Raw genomic sequence first — 19,697 nt, forward strand, 5'->3', positions numbered from 1 at the left:
AGATCATTTTAACTATTTCAAATGTTGAGATTGCTAAAGATTTAGTGAAATCTTAACCAGGCAGGGAAGGGTTCTTTAACATTTCATAAAATTTTCCATATATTGTCTTCAATATTGCCAGCCAAGGCAGTAGTTTCTCATTATTTTACCATTTTATTTTTTTATTTAAAGATTAACAGAAACATTGCTCTCCATTTGAACTGACAGAATCACTATAGGTGGCATCAGTCTATGATCAGCAATAAGTCTATTGGGATTTATCTTCCACAGAGCATGTCACATCAGTATAACATACAGATAAACACTTCAATTTTTCCTTCTAATTTTTTGTTTCCTTTTGCATGACTTAATGTATATAATTTTTCCTCTATTTTCACATTCCCGTCAAATTTATTCTTTGGCCTTTTCATTAAGGGGTTATATGAAGGCTGGTAGGTCTAATATTAAATCTTCCAGCTTTGTCTTGTGTAGTGGGCTCTCCTTGCACTCCCCCTTCATTCTGCCTACTTATTTTATTTTTATAAATTTCAATATGCTGCCTGTTCAGAAGAATGAAGTAGACGAGAGGAGTGGAAACTTGGCAGGCAAAAAACAAAGGCTTGTCCTTATTTATAATTAGGGAGAAGCATCTACATAGCGACATTGATTGCTGGCCACTGATTGTTTTACTGGGGCTATTCCCAAGTAGGGACAAGGGCTTGGTCCTCCTGTGGGAGGTTTTCTTCACTGCAACTTAACTCTTTAATTGCCATGTAGTTCCTCTAAATCTTAAAGATGACTTGAAAAGATACTTTTAAAAGTTGTGATTGTGCCCTTTTTTCCTTCTTATTTTATGTACAGAGGCCTGAAAGATGGTAGAATCTTTAATAAAGACTTTTTTTCCCTGAAATGTTATCTAACTTAAGTGATTGATTAGGTGTTTATAAAACCATATGACTTTAAAAATTCCTACCTACCTATTGCTCAGTGTTTGTTCTATACTCTTGTGATGTAATTTCAGGAGTTCTCCAGTCTCTATAACGTCATCTTCCCCCTTTTTTAAATCATTCCGGTCATCGTTAGGCATAGGTTTTTACCAATGGCAGTTACCTTGTTACTGTATTGTTGTTGTTCAAGTGATGGTCCCTATGTGTATTCCACACATGGGTACACATGCACGCCATGTGCTGGAGTCTGGAAATTCTTCAAAGCAGCGTCTGTTGACCCGCACATGCGTATTAGCTCCCTTGGTGTTCCCGACTGAGGAGGTAGAGGGTAGTTTGAGTCAACACCTCTCCAGTTCTTCTTACCCCTGCATGTCCTGAGTTGGAATCATGTCCTCCGTCACTCGATATTTAAACTGTAATATAAAATACTTTTAAATAGTTTTTCTGTCAGTTCCATCTCAGATTTCTTCCCAAGATTGTTTCTGAGTTCCACATCAATCAGACAATATGCTTACCTGTATTTTCCCCAAAACTCCATGCTTCTTCCAAAGACAGGACATTTCACTTTCTCAACGTCAGGCTGGTTCTACTGGCAAAAAATCAACCCCCCTAGAAAATTTCTGACACTCTTTACTGCCAAAGCAGAAAGATCATGGGGACAAGCCATATCCTCCCACAGGATTTCTAAATGGGTTTCAGGGTGCATCTTAAAATGCTACAAAATAGCAAAAATTCCCCCTCCTGATGGTGTTACAGCTCAGTGCATGTGAGCACAAGCTGTCTCCATGGTATCCCTATTGGACGTTCCACTGTAAGATGTTTGCAGAGCAGCAACTTGGAAATGCAGTTGTAGGAAGGGAAGTACTACAAGCATCTCTGCTGCCACCTCCCTCACATCCTCTTCTCATCTGAACATTGCTTGCCAGTCACACACATGTGGAATACATAGAGGGACAATCACTTGAAGAAATGGAGGTTACTTATCGTAACTGGAGATTCTTAGAGGTGGATGGTCCCAATCTACATTCCATTACTTGCCCTCCTTCCTCTCTGCTTCGCATCCAGTTGGCTTGCTGTAAGAAAAGGAACTGGAGAGGCTTTGACCCGCACTGCCTTTCGTGCCCACTGCTTTGAAGAATTTTTGGGCTCTGGTGCATGGCGTGTATGTGTACCATGGGTGGAATACAGATAGGGACCACACATCTCGAAGAACATTCAGTTACAGTAAGTAACCTCCATTCTCAGACTGATCTTAAACTTTTTCTCCTTGATTATACTAGTAACCAAACTATTTCCAAGCTCATTTCAATCTCATGGGCTATTTGGTGTGACTTGTCCATGACAACTTTTCAACTACAAATTATTTTCCTAGCATAAATAGGTCCTAAGAGAGGTTATCTAGTGTCAGTAATACCAAGTTGTTTCTGTAGAATAACAACTATTTGCACTTTGTAATTCAATGTAAATATAAACGCACCCTCAGCAAGTTCACAGATGACACTAAGCTGGGGGAAGAGATAGATACGCTGGAGGGTAGGGATAGGGTCCTGAATGACCTAGACAAATTGGAGGATTGGGCCAAAAGAAATCTGATGAGGTTCAGCAAGGACAAGTACAGAGTCCTGCACTTAGGACGGAAGAATCTCATGCACTTCTACATGCTGGGGACTGATTGGTTTAGCGGCAGTTCTGCAGAAGAGGACCTGGGGATTACAGTGGGTGAGAAGCTGGATATAGTCAACAGTGTGCCCTTGTTGCCAAGAAGGCTAGCGGCATATTGGGCTGCATTAGTAGGAGCATTGCCAGCAGATTGAGGGAAGTGATTATTCCCCTCTGTTTGGCACTGGTAAGGCTACAGCTCCAGTTTTGTGCCCCCCACTACAGAAAGGATGTGGACAAATTGGAGAGAGTCCAGTGGAGGGCAACGAAAATGATTAGGGGGCTGGGGCACATGATTTATGAGGAGAGGCTGAGGAACTGGGCTGATTTAGTCTGCAGAAGAGAAGAGTGAGGGGGGGATTTGATAGCAGCCTTCAACTACCTGAAAGGCGGGGGTGGTTTCCAAAGAGGATGGAGCTCCGCTGTTCTCAGTGGTGGCAGATGACAGAACAAGGAGTAATGGTTTCGAGTTGCAGTGAGGGAGATCTAGGTTGGATATTAGCAAAAACTAGTTCACTAGGAGGGTGGTGAAGCACTGAAATGGGTTACCTAGGGAGGTGGTGGAATCTCCATCCTTAGAGATTTTTAAGGCCCGGCTTGACAAAGCCCTGGGTGGGATGATTTAGTTGAGATTGGCCCTGCTTTGAGCAGGGGGTTGGACTAGATGACCTCCTGAGATCTCTTCCACCCCCAATCTTCTATGATTCTATGTATGAGAATCAGAGAGAAGCTATTTGCAGTTGTGAAAATAGATGTGAAAAATTCTAAATAAGAAATAGGAATATTCTTTTTTTTTTTTTTTTTTTTTTTTTTTTTTTTTAATGAAAGACAGTGTTATTTAAGAATCCTCATTTTCCAGAATAGCTGAGTGCTTATTGAGTAAATAGGAAAGGCAGATCTTAGTGTTATCTATTTTAAATGGTGTCACATTGATTAAGCATTAGCATCTTGAAATGCCCCCATGCAGGAAATTTTGTGTCATAGCGGTATCACTAATGACATAAAAATTAAATCTGACTCTGGGGAGGTAAGCATATTTGAAGGTCACATCATTTGACACAGATAACTCCACACAGAACAATAGAATACTATTGCATGTGTTTAATGGAAAGTTGTAACTCAATTTTTTTTCCCCTTAGGCTCCTACAGTAAACCACTATTTTGCAAAATCACTTGGGATTTGTCTGACAATTGGTAGGCTCCAGACTGGAGGCTTCTGCAGACATATCCTGGAAAAGGGGTTCTCAGGAGTGAGATTTAATGAAGGGGGCTGAGTAGCTGAGGGAGTCATGACAGCCTTCTCTGTGGCTCTGAAATATTTTAATTTGACTCTAAATTTTGTGACGTTTCATTGTCTCAGTGATTTCCAGATTCAATTTTGAGAGGGTTCTTTTTTCCTATCAGTGTTGTGTAAACTGTGTTCTTTCTGGTTTGTGCTTCATCAACAGCAATTAAGATTTTGTAGTATAAATGTTGTTAAAATCTAGATCAATAGATCTAGAATATTACTGTAGTATCTGAGCACTTCCCAAAATGTTTAAAATAAATAAATTAAATACCCCCAAATGGCCCAAGGTCTGCTTTTTTTTCCTATAACCCCAGATAATTGGTCAATTAAAAATATTCTTTAATATAGTCTGAAGGTAGAGAGATTAGTGGTTATTCTTATCTCCTCTGATGATAGGTTCCAAAGTCTTGTCCTGCTGTGTCGTCTTCTCTCATCAGCTTCATCCCTGAGTTGGAACACCTTCATAATTCCAGAGGAACGTAGATATCAGGAAATCCTTGTCAGCAGTGAGCGCACTCTGAGATATTGAAGGTCAGTTTCATGGACGGACCTTGAAAGTTAAGCCTGTGACTTTAAACTTGCCCAGTATTAAGTGGAGAGCCAGTGTAGTGAGCGCAGCACTGAGAATATGTGCTTTCAGCAACTGATGCTGAAGAGAAGGCGAGCTATTGTGATCTGGAATAATTGAAGCTCTTCTAATGTTCTCAACTTATTTACCATTGTGGGCCGCATATGCAGCTCTCCGTGTTATATGGGTGATATACTACCTGTATGGTCCTGAGGATGTCACATGGGCCACAGCTGTGCGCTGATTGGGCCGCAAGTAGGCCGTGGATTGAGAACCACTGATCTACACAGACCCTAAATTTGCCTCTGTCTTGCCTGTGTTCAGCTTCAGCCAGCTGTTTTTCATTCAGGTGCGGATCTCAGCCCATACATTAAGATAGACTGAGATAATACATGTAAGTGAAATGTGGAACTGGATTTTGCCTGCATAAACTGACATTTTAGACCATGGCATGGCATGTAACAATTGCACCCCATCTACCCATGCTTCATATAAATGATGATGTCCAAGTTGGAATAGAAGCTGTCTTACTCTCCCCTAGCTGGATTAACTCTGTACTATTAGCAGTAGTAATTTTTGTCACTGAAGTCAGCAGATAGATCTGTAAAATACACACACAACCAGATCTGTTGAGTAACAGTGCTATTTTTATATTGTAGGTTTTCCAACTATAATCACATTTGAAGTAAAAACAAACAAAAATCCGGATAAAAAAATAGTTCAGACATTTCTAAATTCAGATTTTATAAACAGAGTCCATAAATATAGTAAATAAACGTAGCCCATAAATAAGTACTGGAAGCAGCAGTCTGTGCAGGATACTAGTCCTCTCACTGTTCAAACTTTGTGACATTGTAATGAGAAAACACTTCAAGATATAACCATATAATGGACAAAATGCATGGTTAAGCTGTAGAATGTTCTGGATCTCCTTTAGCAATGCTGTTAACATTCTGCATTTACTGAGCAGTTCACAGAAGTCAGATAATTTTCTGTCAGTTTTCCAGATTGTTTAATTTTACATAAGTCATCTCTAGGTGGTGAAAAAAAATTGTGTTCTTTTAAAGTAAACTGAATTCTCAAGACTGATTTCAAGTGTAAAAGTATAATTAGGCAGGCCAAAAGAGAATTTGAAGAACAATTAGAAAAAAAACAGAGAAACTAATACCAAAAAATTTTTAAGTACCTCAGATGCAGGAAGCCTGTCAAACAATTAGTGGGGCCACTGGATGATCAAGGTGCTAAAGAAGTGCTCAGGGAAGACAAGACTGTTGTGGAGAGGCTAAATGAATTCTTTGCATTGGTCTTCACTGCCTAGGATGTTAGGGATATTCCCACAACCTGAGCCATTCTTTTTGGATAACAGCTGTGAGGAATTGTCCCACATTGAGGTGTCAGTAGAGGAGGTTTTGAAACAAATTGGTAAATTAAACAGTAATAAATCACCAGGACCAGATGGTATTCACCCAAGATTTCAGAAGGAACTCAAATATGAAATTGCAGAACTACTAAGTGTAGTATGTAACCTATTGCTTGAATCAGCCTCTGTACCAGATGACTGGCATATAGCTAATCTGATGCTGTTTTTTTAAAAAAAAAAGGTTCTAGAGGTGATCCTGGCAATTACAGACTGGTAAGCCTAACTTCAGTACCAGGCAAATTGGTTGAAACTATGACAAAGAACAGAATTATCAGACAAATGAACTCCTCTCCAACATACTGTGTTCATCTATTTTGTAAAGGGAAATCATGCCTCACCAATTCATTAGAATTCTTTGAGAGTGTCAGCAAGTATGTTGATAAGAGTGATCCACTGGATATAGTGTACATAGATATTCAGAAAGACTTTGACTAGGTCCCTCACCAAAGGCTCTTTAGCAAAGTAAAGATTCATGGGATAAGAGAGATGGTCCTCTCATGAATCATTAACGGGTTAAAAGATAGAAAACAAAGGCTAGATCAGTTTTCACAGTGGAGAGGTAAATAGGTCTCAGAGGTATCTGTGCTGTTCAACATATTCCTAATTGATCTGGAACAGGGGTCGGCAATCTTTCAGAAGTGGTGTGCCGAGTCTTCATTTATTCACTCTAATTTAAGGTTTCACATGCCAGTAATACATTTTAACGTTTTTAGAAGGTCTCTTTTTATAAGTCTATAATATATAACTAAACTATTGTTGTATGTAAAGTAAATAAGGTTTTTAAAATGTTTAAGATGCTTCATTTAAAATTAAATTAAAATGCAGAGTCCCCCGGACCGGTGGCCAGGACCCGGGCAGTGTGAGTGCCACTGAAAATCAGCTTGCGTGCTGCTTTCGGCATGCATGCCATAGGTTGCCTACCCCTGATCTGGAAGAAGGGGTAAATTTTGAAAACTATACAAAATGTCTCAACATAGTTAAGTCCAAAGGAGACTGTGAAGAGTTACAAAGGGATCTCACAAAACTGGGTGATTTGTTAACAAAATGGCAGATGAAATTCAGTGTTGATAAATGCAAAGTAATGCACATTGGAAAACATGCTCCCACCTATACATACAAAATGATGGGGTCTAAATTAGCTATTACCACTCAAGAAAAAGAACTTGGAGTCATCATGACTAGTTCTCTGAAAACATCTGCTTAATGTGCAATGGCAGTCAAAAAAACGAACACAATGTTAGGACCCATTAGAAAAGGCATAGATAAAAGGACAGAAAATATCCTAATGCCACTCTATACACCTCTACAGCGATATAACGTGACCTGATATAACACAAATTCTGATATAACGTGGTAAAGCAGTGCTCGGGGGGGGGGAGGGGGAGGGGGAGGGGGAAGGTGCATTGCAGTCCGGCAGATCAAAGCAAGTTCGATATAACCTGGGGGGAGGGATAGCTCAGTGGTTTGAGCATTGGCCTGCTAAACCCAGGGTTGTGAGTTCAGTCCTTCAGGGGGCCACTTAGGGATCGGGGGCAAAAATCTGTACTTGGTCCTGCTAGTGAAGGCAGGGGTCTAGACTCGATGACCTTTCAAGGTCCCTTCCAGTTCTATGAGATAGGTATAACGCAGTTTCACCTACAACACGGTAAGATTTTTTGGCTCCCGAGGACAGCGTTGTATCGGGGTAGAGATGTAAATCCATTTTACACCCCACCTTGAACATTGCATGTAGTTTTGGTTACCCTATCTCAAAAAAGAAACATAAGAATTGGGAAAAGTACAGAGAAGGTCAACAAATTGATTAAGGGCATGGTACAGCTTATGTATGAAGAGTGAGTAAAAAGATGGACTGTTCAGGTTGGAAAAGAGAAAATAACACACAAATCAGGGGTCACCGAATGAAGGAGGCCAACACGGGGGGGATGGGACATGGGATCATGTGTCTTTCCCTACTCCCCCCGCCCCCTCCCCCCCCCCGATTTCCGCCAGGGTTTACACCAAAACGTCAGAACCATCTAGTGAGGAATGCGGCACTTATTTCCTTTGCCTTGCCCAGGAGCTGCCTGTAGTCTGTGTCTTTGCAGAGCTCATTCTTCTTTTTCTCCCCCCTTCCCCCACGGCTGGAAGCAGCTCTCCTCCTCACCTGCACAGTGCTGAAAGGCAGCTAATGCCTCCAGGCTGCTGCTGGTCAATAACATAACCCAGCTGCTTCCTGTCTCCTGGCTGCAGAATGGGCTGGATGGGGTTGAGGAGGCATTGTGCACTAGGGCCCTGGGGAACCTGCAGAGTTTGCTGGGATTTGGCAGAGAGGAGAAAGGAGGTGGTGATATTGAACCCCAGCCCTGGGAGAGTATGGTGAGGGGTCCAGTGCATCCTGGCTCCTTTCCTTTCCTGGCAGTGGCACCAATGCCATCCTAGGCTGGCGGTGCCGCCTGCCGTTACGCACAGAGAGCAGCAGCCAGGTAGGGCAGCCTCCTGCATGTGCTTCTAGCTGTGGGGGTTGAGGAGCACAGACAGGCACAGGGCTCAGCCCGCTCTGGACTAGGGTAACCAGACAGCAAGTGTGAAAAATCGGGACGGGGGTGGGGGGTAATAGGAGCCTATATAAGAAAAAGACCCAAAAATCGGGACTGTCCCTATAAAATCGGGACATCTGGTCACCCTACTTTGGACAGCCCAAGCTATCTGCCAAAGGTGGGGGAGGAGCGAAGGGCATTCAGAGCTACCCCAGGCTGGCAGAAATCAGGGCGGTCTCAGTGCAGCATGGATGGTCTCCAAGGCTGGCTCACAGGGCATGTCTCCCTAGAGCAGCGATTAGCTTGCCCTGCTCATTCAGTGTTTCTCCGAGGGTCTCAAAGCACTTTACAAGCTGCAGTGCACCACTGGGAGTGAGGTGGGGATCCCGCATTATGGAGAGGTGGAGTCCGTGCATTTAACCTCATGCAGCTGTGCAGGCATGTGTGTGTGTGCGTGCGCATGGGCTGCATCTGCAGCCCTGAGAACTGGGCCCAGCTGCCTTGTTCAAGCTCACAGAATCAATCACAGAGTCAGGAATAGAGCCTGGGGGGCCGGGATCCTGCAGCTGAAGGCCAAAGGTGGGGCTAGCCGGGGGGGCTGGGAGCTGGCTCTGAGCTGGGAGATGCTAGGAAGCTGCTCTGCACTGAAGAAGCGACTGTGAGGCCATGCTGTAGTCCATAAAGCCATATGGCATGCCCCTGACCTCACACACCTAGCCTCTGCTGCCAGAGTTCATAACAGAACCTTTACATTGTGCTCCCCCACCCACCCCCCATCAACAGTTACACATTGCCCCGACCAAGTGAAATTAATAGGTAGCAGGTTTAGGTTTCACACAATGTACAGTTAACCCGTGGAACTTGTTGCCAGGGGATGTTGTGAAGGCCAAAAGTATAACGGGGTGAAAAAAGAATTAGATAAGTTCATGGAGGATAGGTCCATCAGTGGCTATTATTGGGGACGCAACCCCATGCTCTGGGTGTCCCTAAACATCTGACTGCTGGAAGCTGAGGCTGGATGACAGAGAGTGCATAGAGTGTCCTGTTCTGGTTGTTCCCACTGAAGCATCTGGCCCTGGCCACTGTGGGAAGATGGGTTACTGGGCTAGATGGACCATTGGTCGGACTCAGTGTGGTCATTCTTATATTCTTCATTCTATGTTCAGGATCATATACAAGGAGTGAGAGGTGCTTCTTTTAAAAATATTCAACTTTCTTTAGTAGTGATTCCAGTTCAGTTATGTGCATGACATTATTACTAATATGCACTTTTAGTTAGGTTTGGGGCTCTATGTGTGTAGTAAGTCACATTTTTTTCTTACATTTCTATGTTTATAATCTTTTTGAGTCAGTCTTAGTATGAACTTGCTTAGAGCAGTGATTTTCAAACTTTTTTTCTGGGGACCCAGTTGAAGAAAATTGTTGATGTCTGTGACCCAACAGAGCTGGGGATGAGGGGCTTGGGGTGTGGGAGGGACTCAGGGCTGGGGCAGAGGATTGGGGTGCGGGGTGGGGCTGGGAATGAGGGGTTTAGGGTTTGAGAGGGGGCTCTGGGCTGGGGCAGGGGGTTGGGGTGCGGGAGGGGGTCAGGATTATGGGCTGGGGGTGCAGGCTCTGGGCTGGGGCCAGGGATGAGGGGTTTTGGGTGGAGGAAGGGGTTCTGGGTTTAGGGTGACTAGATGTCCCGATATTATAGGGACAGTCCCGATATTTGGGACTTTTTCCTATATAGGCTCCTATTACCCCCTGTCCCGATTTTTCACAGTTGCTATCTGGTCACCCTATCTGGGTTTGTGGGGGAGGGGGGGGAAGGGGGTCAGGGCTGGGGCAGGCGGTTGGGGTGCGGGCGCAGACTTACCTCCGGCGACTCCCAGTCAGCAGCGCAGCTGGGGTGCACTGTGGACCGTGCTGCTCCCTAGAAGCGGCCAGCAGCAGGTCTGCCTCCTAGGCATAGGCGTGCAAGCACACCTCTCCCCACCCCCCCGTTCCCATTGGCCAGTTGCTGGCCAATGGGAGTGTGGAGCCAGTACTCGGAGCGGGAGCAGCGCATGGAGAGCCTCGTGGCCCCCCTGCCTAGAGACCGGACCCGCTGCTGGCCGCTTCTGGGGCACAGCACAATGTCGGAAAAGGTAGGCACTAGCCTGCTTTAGCTGGGCAGCACCACCGATGGGACTTTTAACATCCTGGTCGGCAGTGCTGACCAGAGCGAGGCAACCCAGCACCTTACATGCCGCAATCCACAGTTTGAAAAACACTGGCTTAGAGGATGGAAATAGGTAGTTTAATAACATAGGGCTTGAAGAATTGAATTTTGGTGGTACATGACTCTGTGATTTATCAGCAGCTGTATTGCTGGATTACAATCTTACCTCATTCGTCTGGCTCCCAGTCAAGCCATTATCATCTTTTCTGGTTGCTCTTCAGATTGCCTTATCTTTTTCCTGCAACTTTCTTGGTTACTGACATTGAGACCACTGGCTAATTAAAGAGCCCTGGTGTGAAATTTGAATGGTAGTTACCTGGAACTCAGTATCCATATTCCTCTCTGTCTTCACTTGACATTGATTTTTAAACTTGTCCCTCTCACAGTCCTAGCTCTCTGACCTCTCCTTCCTCCTCCTTTGTGGCCCAGTAGACATGTTGTTGAGCCTGTTAGGGCTGAGGTATGTGAGACAGTATGCTTTATCTCCTTTCTAAGTCTACTCTGTATGTTTTGATTTTATATATCATTTGAAGCTTTGTTCGGAGGTAGTTATTGGGCAGTTTGAATTTCCTAGGACTTTGGAGACAAGAAGGCAACAGCTTAGATTCCTTAATCATACAAACGTTTTTGCTTCGAGGCGGGAAATTCTGAGATGTGGGGCAGAGCTTGGGTAGAGCACTGCTGGGATATCACCTGTTTAATTTCTGAGCCTACCATGGAATTAGTGAACTCAAGAAAAAGATCCAATACATTCTATGTACCTTAATTAAAATATGCACTCATGAACAACTGTATATCTCTGACATTAGTAGGCTGAATTATATACTAGGCTCTTTATACTGTGATTATGTCACCACCAAAATTGTCTAATAATTATCCAATTTTTAAAGTATCTCACATACCTTTTCTTCATAATCTAAGCTTCAAGTTTTTTAAAACAGAGGAGGCGGGGCTGAACTCCAGTCCCTACAGTGGAAAAGATGCACTCAGTTCACCTTTTGAAAAGTAACAACCTAAAACAATAGTTCTGAGAGAAGTGTTAATCCATTCATCTCAGTTGTTAACTCTGAAGCATAATGATGTATGTGTTTTGGATTAGTGTGTGTCTGTCAGTCTGCAAACACCATTTTGATTGTAACATGTACTGTCCCTTCCCTTTGTTTTTTAATCTTCATATTGATCTGAACTATCAAGGAGGTGTCAGCAGTGACTGTGTCCACTGGTAAAGAGCTAACAATTGAGAGCAATCGAGTCATTAACTTGGTCTTGCATCCAGATGGAAGCACCCCAGAACAACAAGCTGGCTGCTGCCCAGGGAAACCAGTTTAACTAGTCTGGTCTGTAAGTGGGCTTTAATCAAACAGATCACCCGACCCAGACTTGAAGCCACTGAAGCTACTTTCACATGACAGAAGGGTTTGAAACTTTTTAAAAAGGAAGGTCATCTCACTGGTCATTTGAAGAAGGTACCAGGGCAGGAGGAGAGGGAAATGTCTTGGAACCCTGAAAGGGCTGATTAGAATCCAGAGGACTCATAGAGCTCTGAGGACACTGGAGAAAGGGTTTTGTCTGCAGGGGTTTTGTTGTTTTTCTGTAGATACGTTGTATATCTTTTGTGTTTTGTCTGTGAGTAAAGTGTTTAGAAATTTCTTTGCAAAGTCTCTGTCCCACTTGATTTTTCACATACTCTCTGAAGGGTGAACCAGTAATCCATAGAGTTTTTAGCTTCGGTGGAACTCTGGGAAGCATGCAGTTGCTACTGGGGTGGGCTAGCACTGTTTTCAGGGCCTAGCCAGTTGAATTGTGGAGTCATATATCTCGGGAAGAGATGCTGGATAAAGGATCTGCATCCCAAGAATGTATCTAGAAGACCAGAGCTTGAAATAACTTGATGTTGTCCTGACCCAGCCAGTCTTAAGAGCATGTGGGATCCAAACTTTGGGTCTATTACAGCAGCCTGGGGAGACTCCACCAAGGGATGGAGGGGATGGAGCTCAAGCAGGATTGTAGTAGTGTATATAAATGTCAACATGAACTATTATACTGCTGATCATTTTAGAAGAAACATCTAGTTAATATGCTAATTTATTAAAATAATGGCAGATATTGGGGCGGGATACAATGTGGAACTAGTTACTGTCAACAGTGCTGGGTGGAAAACAAGAAATTCAACCCCCTAATTCACCCCTTAATTTAAGTCACCTCCACCCCTGCCCGAAAGAGGAAGGAAAATGGGAGATACAGCCTCTCTTACGTATAGAAGCCTTCACTGCCTGCTGGGTGCCAAAAACAAATCAAAAAAACCCCCAACCACACAAAATGCAGTCCAGGTGTTTCTGGGTATCAAAAACCCCAACTGCTCAGTTGTGAAAACCTCCAGTTCCACGGCTGACAATTTAGACAAGGCAGTTACACATTGCAGTGCAAAAATGTGTACACTAAAACTCTATGGACAAAGTAAATGAATTGAATCTAATATACATTTTAATAACATAAGTTGTATTGTAATGAGTGTGCTGGGCAGGGGTAGGGTGACCAGACAGCAAATGCGAAAAATTGAGACGGGGTGGGGGGTAATAGGAGCCTATATAAGAAATAGACCCAAAAATCGGGACATCTGGTCACCCTAGGCAGGGGACAAGTCGAGAGATATATGTCTAGAATACTGCATATGTCCATAGGGACAGTTTATGTATATGTTTCAACACACACACACACACTCTCTCTCTCTCTCTCTCTCTCTTAATTGTAGAGTGCAGAAGGGCTATGGTCTGCATTAAAGTAAACTAACCTTATTAAATGAACCGAACAGAGCCAAGTTTGCTAATTTTTTTTATTGCTCTTCCAATTTTATATCAGTTAAAGACTGTTAAACCACTAGTAGGGTACAAAACAAACTTCATTTCTGTGCTCTAATGGAGCTACAAAGAAATTCGTTGTCTCAAAAGTAGAACTGAGGTTTCCTGTTTGCAGTTGTTTTGCAACACAGGATGCGAGTACTATAGGGAGGCTGTAGTTGCACTAGAGATTTTGGTATCAGATATATTGCAATGCTGGAGAGAAAAGCAGATAATGGTTACAGTTGTCATAAAACATCCGTTTAAAAAACAAAACCACCAGTAACAATAGTATGAAAAGCAATTGCTTTTCATCAAAGAAGAGACAATGTCTGAAATAGTTTTCTGGTAACATTAAATAGAATATCTTGAGATGGCCTGCGTTTCAGATGATTAGTAATTGTGGTGACAAATCCAGAAGAGAAAAGTGAGATGTCCGTGATTATTTAATATCAGTTATGTGGTAGAAAAAAGTATCTTCACCTGCTTTTTGTTAAGCCAAGCACATAAAAAGTGAAAAAACATCTCTCAAAACATACAAGCTAGTACTAGCAAGTTTTAAAAAATTAAAAAAAAACCCCACCTTTCTGTAATGTAAACTGTCTTTTAATGAATAAGAAAATGATTAGGTAAGCATTGATTAATAGATTTTTAGGGCCAGAAGGTGATCTAGATCTAGATACATTAGAAGGAAGAGGAAGACCAAGGACCGGGTAGGCCCATTACTCAATTGGCAGGGGTGGGGGGAACAGAAAATGTGGAAATGGCAGAGGAGCTTAATGACTTCTTTGTTTTGGTTTTCACCAAGAACGTTGGTGGCAATTGGACATCTAACATAGTGAATGCCAATGAAAATGTAGGATCAGAGGCTAAAATAGGGAAAGAACAAATTAAAAATTACTTAGACAAGTTAGATGTCTTCAAGTCACCAGGGCCTGATGAAATGAATCCTAGAATACTCAAGGAGCTGGTTGAGGAGATATCTGAGCCATTAGCGATTATCTTTGAAAAGTCATGGAAGACGGGAGAGATTCCAGAAGACTGAAAAAGGGCAAATATAGTGCCAATCTATAAAAAAGGATATAAGAACAACCTGGGGAATTACAGACCAGTCAGTTTAATTTCTGTACCCCAAAAGATAATGGAGCAATAAATTTGCGAACACCTAGAAAATAACAAGATGATAAAAGTCAGCATGGATTTGTCAAGAACAAATTGTGTCAAACCAACCTGATAGCTTTCTTTGACAGGGTAACAAGCCTTGTAGATGGGGGAAAGCAGTAGACGTGGTATATCTTGACTTTGGTAAAGCTTTTGATACTGTGTTGCATGACCTCATAAACAAACTAGGGAAATGCAACATCGATGGACCTACTATAAGGTGGGTGCATAACTGTTCAGAAAACCGTTACCAAAGATACTCTTAGTCATGCTGGAAGGCCATAACGATTGGTTCTGGGTCTGTTCAGTATCTTCATCAGTGATTTAGATAATGGCATAGAGAGTACACTTACAAAGTTTGCAGACAATTCCAAGCTGGGAAGGGTTTCAAGTGCTTTGAAGGATAGGATTAAAATTCAAAATGATCTGGACAAACTGGAGAAATGATCTGAAATAAATAGGATGAATTTCAATAAGGACAAATGCAAAGTACTCCAATGAGGAAGGAACAATCAGTTGCACACATACAAAATGGGAAATGACTGCCTAGGAAGGAGTACTGCAGAAAGGGATCTGAGGCTAATAGTGAACCACAAGCTAAAGATGAGTCAACAGTGTAACACAGTTGCAAGAAAAGTGAACATCATTCTGGGATGTATTAGCAGGAGTATTGTAAGCAAGACACAAGAGGTAATTCTTCTGCTCCGTGCTGATTAGGCCTCAACTGGAGTATTGTGTCCAGTTCTGGGCGCTACATTTCAGGAAAGATGTGGACAAATTGGAGAAAGTCCAGAGAAGAGCAACAAAAATGATTAAAGGTCTAGAAAACATGACCGATAAGGGAAGATTGAAACAATTGGGTTTGTTTAGGAAAAGAGAAGACTGAGAGGGGACATAACAGTTTTCAAGTACATAAAAGGTTGTTATAAGGAGGAGAGGGAAAAATTGTTCCTCTTAACCTCTGAGACTAGGACAAGAAGCTTAATGGGCTTAAATTGCCACGAGGGAGGTTTAGGTTGGACATTAGGAAAAACTTCCTAACTGTCAAGGTGGTTAACCACTGGAATAAATTGCCTAGAGAAGTTGTGGAATCTCCATCATTGGAGATTTTTAAGAGCGGGTTAGACAAACACCTGTCAGGGATGGTCTATATAGTACTTAGTTTGGCCATGAGTGCAGGGGACTTGACTAGATGACCTCTTGGGATCCCTTCCAGTCCTGTGATTCTATGATCATTTAGTCTGACCTTCTGCATTGCACAGCCAAGGAACTTCATCCAGTAATCGCCACATCAAACCCATAACTTCAGTTTCAGCTATAGCATAACTTTAGAAAGATATCTAGTCTTGATTTAAAGATGTAAAGTGATGGAGAATCCATGACATCCCTAGGTAAGTTTTTTTCCAATGTTTAATTAATCTCACAGTTTAAGAAAAGAAATTGCACCTTATTTCTAGACTGACTGTCCCATTTGTGTCATTGCATTCGAAGATCAGTCCCCCATTGTGAGAGTATGCATTCTTTGTTCATAGATGTGTGTATGATCTACATATTTGCTGAATTAAACTGCATATTGTTCAAATGAGTTCACCTTGGATCAGCCTGTACCACTGACCTGTCCCCATAACTTAACCTCTCCACTTATTTTTGTATAATGACAGATTTCAGAGTAGCAGCCGTGTTAGTCTGTATTCGCAAAAAGAACAGGAGTACTTGTGGCACCATAGAGGCTAACAAATTTATTTGAGCATAAGCTTGGGTGGGCTACAGCCCACTTCTTCAGATGCATAGAATGAAACATATAGTAAGGAGATGTGTATACATACAGAACATGAAAAGGTGGAAGTAGCCATATCAACTCTAAGGCCTTGTCTACACTACGAGAGTAGTTCGATTTTACTTAAATCGAATTTTTGGAATCGATATTGCAAAGTCGAACGTGTGTGGCCACACTAAGGACAGTAATTCGACTTTGTGAGTCCACACTAACGGGGAAAGCGTCGATATTGGAAGTGGTGCACTGTGGTCAGCTATCCCACAGTTCCCGGAGTCCCCGCTGCCCATTGGAATTCTGGGTGGAGCCGCAAATGCCTTCTGGGTAAAAAAAATGTGTCCAGGGTGCTTTTGGGTAACTGTCATCATCCGTCCATCACTCCCGCCCTCCCTCCCTGAAAGCGCCGGCGGGAAATCAGTTCGCGCACTTTTCTAGTCAGTGACAGCGCGGACGCCACAGCACTGCGAGCATGGAGCCTGCTGCAACCATCACTGCAGTTGTGGCCGCTCTCAACGCCTCGCAACTTATCATACACCTTTCCCTGAGGCAGATGCAGAAAAGTCAGGCGAGGAGGCTACGTCAACGCGGTGATGGCCTGAAGTCTGAGAGTAGCACAGACCTCTCAGAAAGCAGGGGACCCAGCGCCGAGAACATCACGGTGGCAATGGGTCATGTTGATGCCGTGGAAAGGAGATTCTGGGCACGGGAAACAAGCACTGAGTGGTGGGACCGCATAGTGCTGCAGGTCTGGGATGAATCCCAGTGGCTGCGAAACTTTCGCATGCGGAAGGGAACTTTCCTGGAACTTTGTGAGTTGCTGTCCCCTGCCCTGAAGCGCAATGACACCCGGATGCGAGCAGCCCTGACTGTCCAGAAGCGAGTGGCCATAGCCCTGTGGAAGCTTGCAACGCCAGACAGCTACCGGTCAGTCGCGAACCAGTTTGGGGTGGGCAAATCTACCGTGGGGGTTGTTGTGATGCAAGTAGCCAAGGCAATCGTTGATGTACTGCTGCCAAAGGTAGTGACCCTGGGAAACGTGGAGGCCATCATAGATGGCTTCGCAGCGATGGGATTCCCAAACTGCGGTGGGGCCATAGATGGAACTCACATCCCTATCCTGGCACCGGAACACCAGGCCAGCCAGTACATTAACAGAAAGGGATACTTTTCCATGGTGCTGCAAGCACTGGTGGACCACAGGGGACGTTTTACCAACATCTACGTGGGATGGCCGGGCAAGGTTCATGACGCTCGTGTTTTTAGGAACTCTGGTCTGTTTAGACGGCTGCAGCAAGGTATTTACTTCCCGGACCACAAAATAACTCTTGGGGATGTGGAGATGCCTATAGTCATCCTCGGGGACCCAGCCTACCCGCTAATGCCCTGGCTCATGAAGCCCTATACTGGCGCCCTGGACACTGAAAAAGAACTCTTCAACTACCGGCTGAGCAAGTGCAGAATGGTGGTGGAGTGTGCTTTTGGACGTCTCAAGGGGAGATGGAGAAGCTTACTGACTCGCTGTGATCTCAGCGAAACCAATATCCCCATTGTTATTGCAGCTTGCTGTGTGCTCCACAATCTCTGTGAGAGCAAGGGGGAGACCTTTATGGCGGGGTGGGAGGTTGAGGAAAATAGCCTGGCTGCTGATTACTCACAGCCAGACAGCCGGGCGATTAGAAGAGACCAGCGGGAAGCGCTGTGCATCCGGAAGGCTTTGAAAGCAAAGTTCCTGAGTGAGCAGGGTAACCTGTGACTTTAAAGTTTGTGTATTGAGAAGCTAAACCTGCCCCCGTTTCTTTACCCAGTTAATGTTGACTATCCTATCCAGTTACATACCCCCTTCACCCCACTTCCAACACACGTTTCAAAATAAAAATAGTTCTACTTTGTTAAAGCACACCGTTTTCTTTAATACTGTATTCGCGGGAATTTTTTAAAACTGGGACGCAGACTGTGGTGCGGAGCGGGTGTACTGTAGTGGCGCGAATGCAGCTTCTAAACTCAAGGATTGACAGGCTCCGCTGCGGTGGGATGGTTGTTTCAACGGAGCCTGTCACCCCTCCTGATAGGGACTGTGTGTATGGGGGGGTCTATGTGACTTTGTGGCAGGGGGAGGACGGTTACAGATCCCCTGCTGTGTGGCTCTGTGATCCTGCCTAAGGACCGCCGCTTAAGATCTGTAACTGCCCTCCCCTGCCACAAAGTCACAGAGCAACCCACCCCCCACCACATAACATGAAAACAACCTCCCAGACTAACCAGGGTAACTAGTCACTGCATCACTGCACTATGTATGTGCCCTGCTGCTGTGCCTGCCCCCGACTATATACCCTGCCAAAGGTGACTGTCCTGTCGAATTACCAACCCCCTATCCCCCCCTCCTCCAAAAGAACATGATGGAAACAGTAGTTAACAGAAACGTATTTTTTATTATCAACCAAACATGGAACTGGGAAAGTGAAACTTGGACGGGGGCTTGTGTCAGGCGGGAAGGAAAGAACTTGTCAAATTTTGGGGAATGAGAGCCTTCTGCTGCTCGAGCTCTCTGCAGGGGTGGAGTGAGAGTTAGCAGGGACTCTGCCGCCTCTCCTTCTGTGCACTTTGGGTGAGGGGAGTATGGGACTTGGTGGCGGGGGAGGGCGGTTAGAGATGGACTGCAGCGGGGCTCTGTCCTCCTGCCTCCGTTCCTGCAGAACATCCACAAGGCGCCGGAGCGTGTCCGTTTGCTCCCTCATTAGTCCAAGCAGGGTTTGAGTCGCCTGCTGGTCTTCCTGACGCCACCTCTCCTCCCGATCCATGTTGGCTTGGTGCATTCGGGTCAAGTTCTCCCGCCACTGGGTCTGCTGTGCTGCCTGGGCTCTGGAGCAGGCTATAAGCTCCGAGAACATGTCCTCCCGTGTCCTCTTCTTCTTATGCCTAATCCGCGCTAGCCTCTGGGAGTGTGATGACAGGCTAGGTTGTGAGACAGTCGCAGATGGGGCTGTGGGAATGGGAAAAAGGGAGTGAATTCCTCAGAAAGATAAATGTAGTTGTGAACAAAGAACATAGTCTTTCTCTGTGAACAAGACCATGCACAGCACCTATCACATGCGCACTCAGCCCAAGGTCGAATTCTCGGCCTTCGCATTCAGTGCCTGGGGTCTTCTACAGCACATTTGAGAAGCCTCTCAGGAGAACGGAATTTCTGTTGCAGGCAGACATGGTAAGCCGTAGACTTGTGGCAGCTTAAAACTTTAATATTAGCAATGGCCTCATTTCACATTGAAATCAATGTCGGTCCCTGCTGCCAGCAATTCGGCAAGCAGGAAGTCTGCTCCTGTCCCACACCCTCGCGGCTGTCCCCGG

General features: G+C 44.3%; 1 protein-coding gene across 4 annotated transcripts in view; it reads left to right on the forward strand.

Moving 5' to 3' along the window:
- NCK2 (NCK adaptor protein 2) overlaps positions 1–19,697 on the forward strand; it is a 166,992-nt gene that overhangs the window by 72,630 nt on the left and 74,665 nt on the right. The window contains exon 3 of one of the 4 annotated variants that reach the window (XM_054010484.1): positions 4,270–4,404. The exons of the other annotated variants lie outside the window; for them this stretch is intronic. The gene's annotated coding sequence lies outside the window, so the exon portion shown is untranslated. The remainder of the gene's footprint in view (positions 1–4,269; positions 4,405–19,697) is intronic. 4 annotated transcript variants of the gene reach the window in all.

The sequence above is a fragment of the Malaclemys terrapin genome, chromosome 1 (assembly GCF_027887155.1).
Source record: "Malaclemys terrapin pileata isolate rMalTer1 chromosome 1, rMalTer1.hap1, whole genome shotgun sequence".
NCBI lineage: Eukaryota > Metazoa > Chordata > Testudines > Emydidae > Malaclemys > Malaclemys terrapin.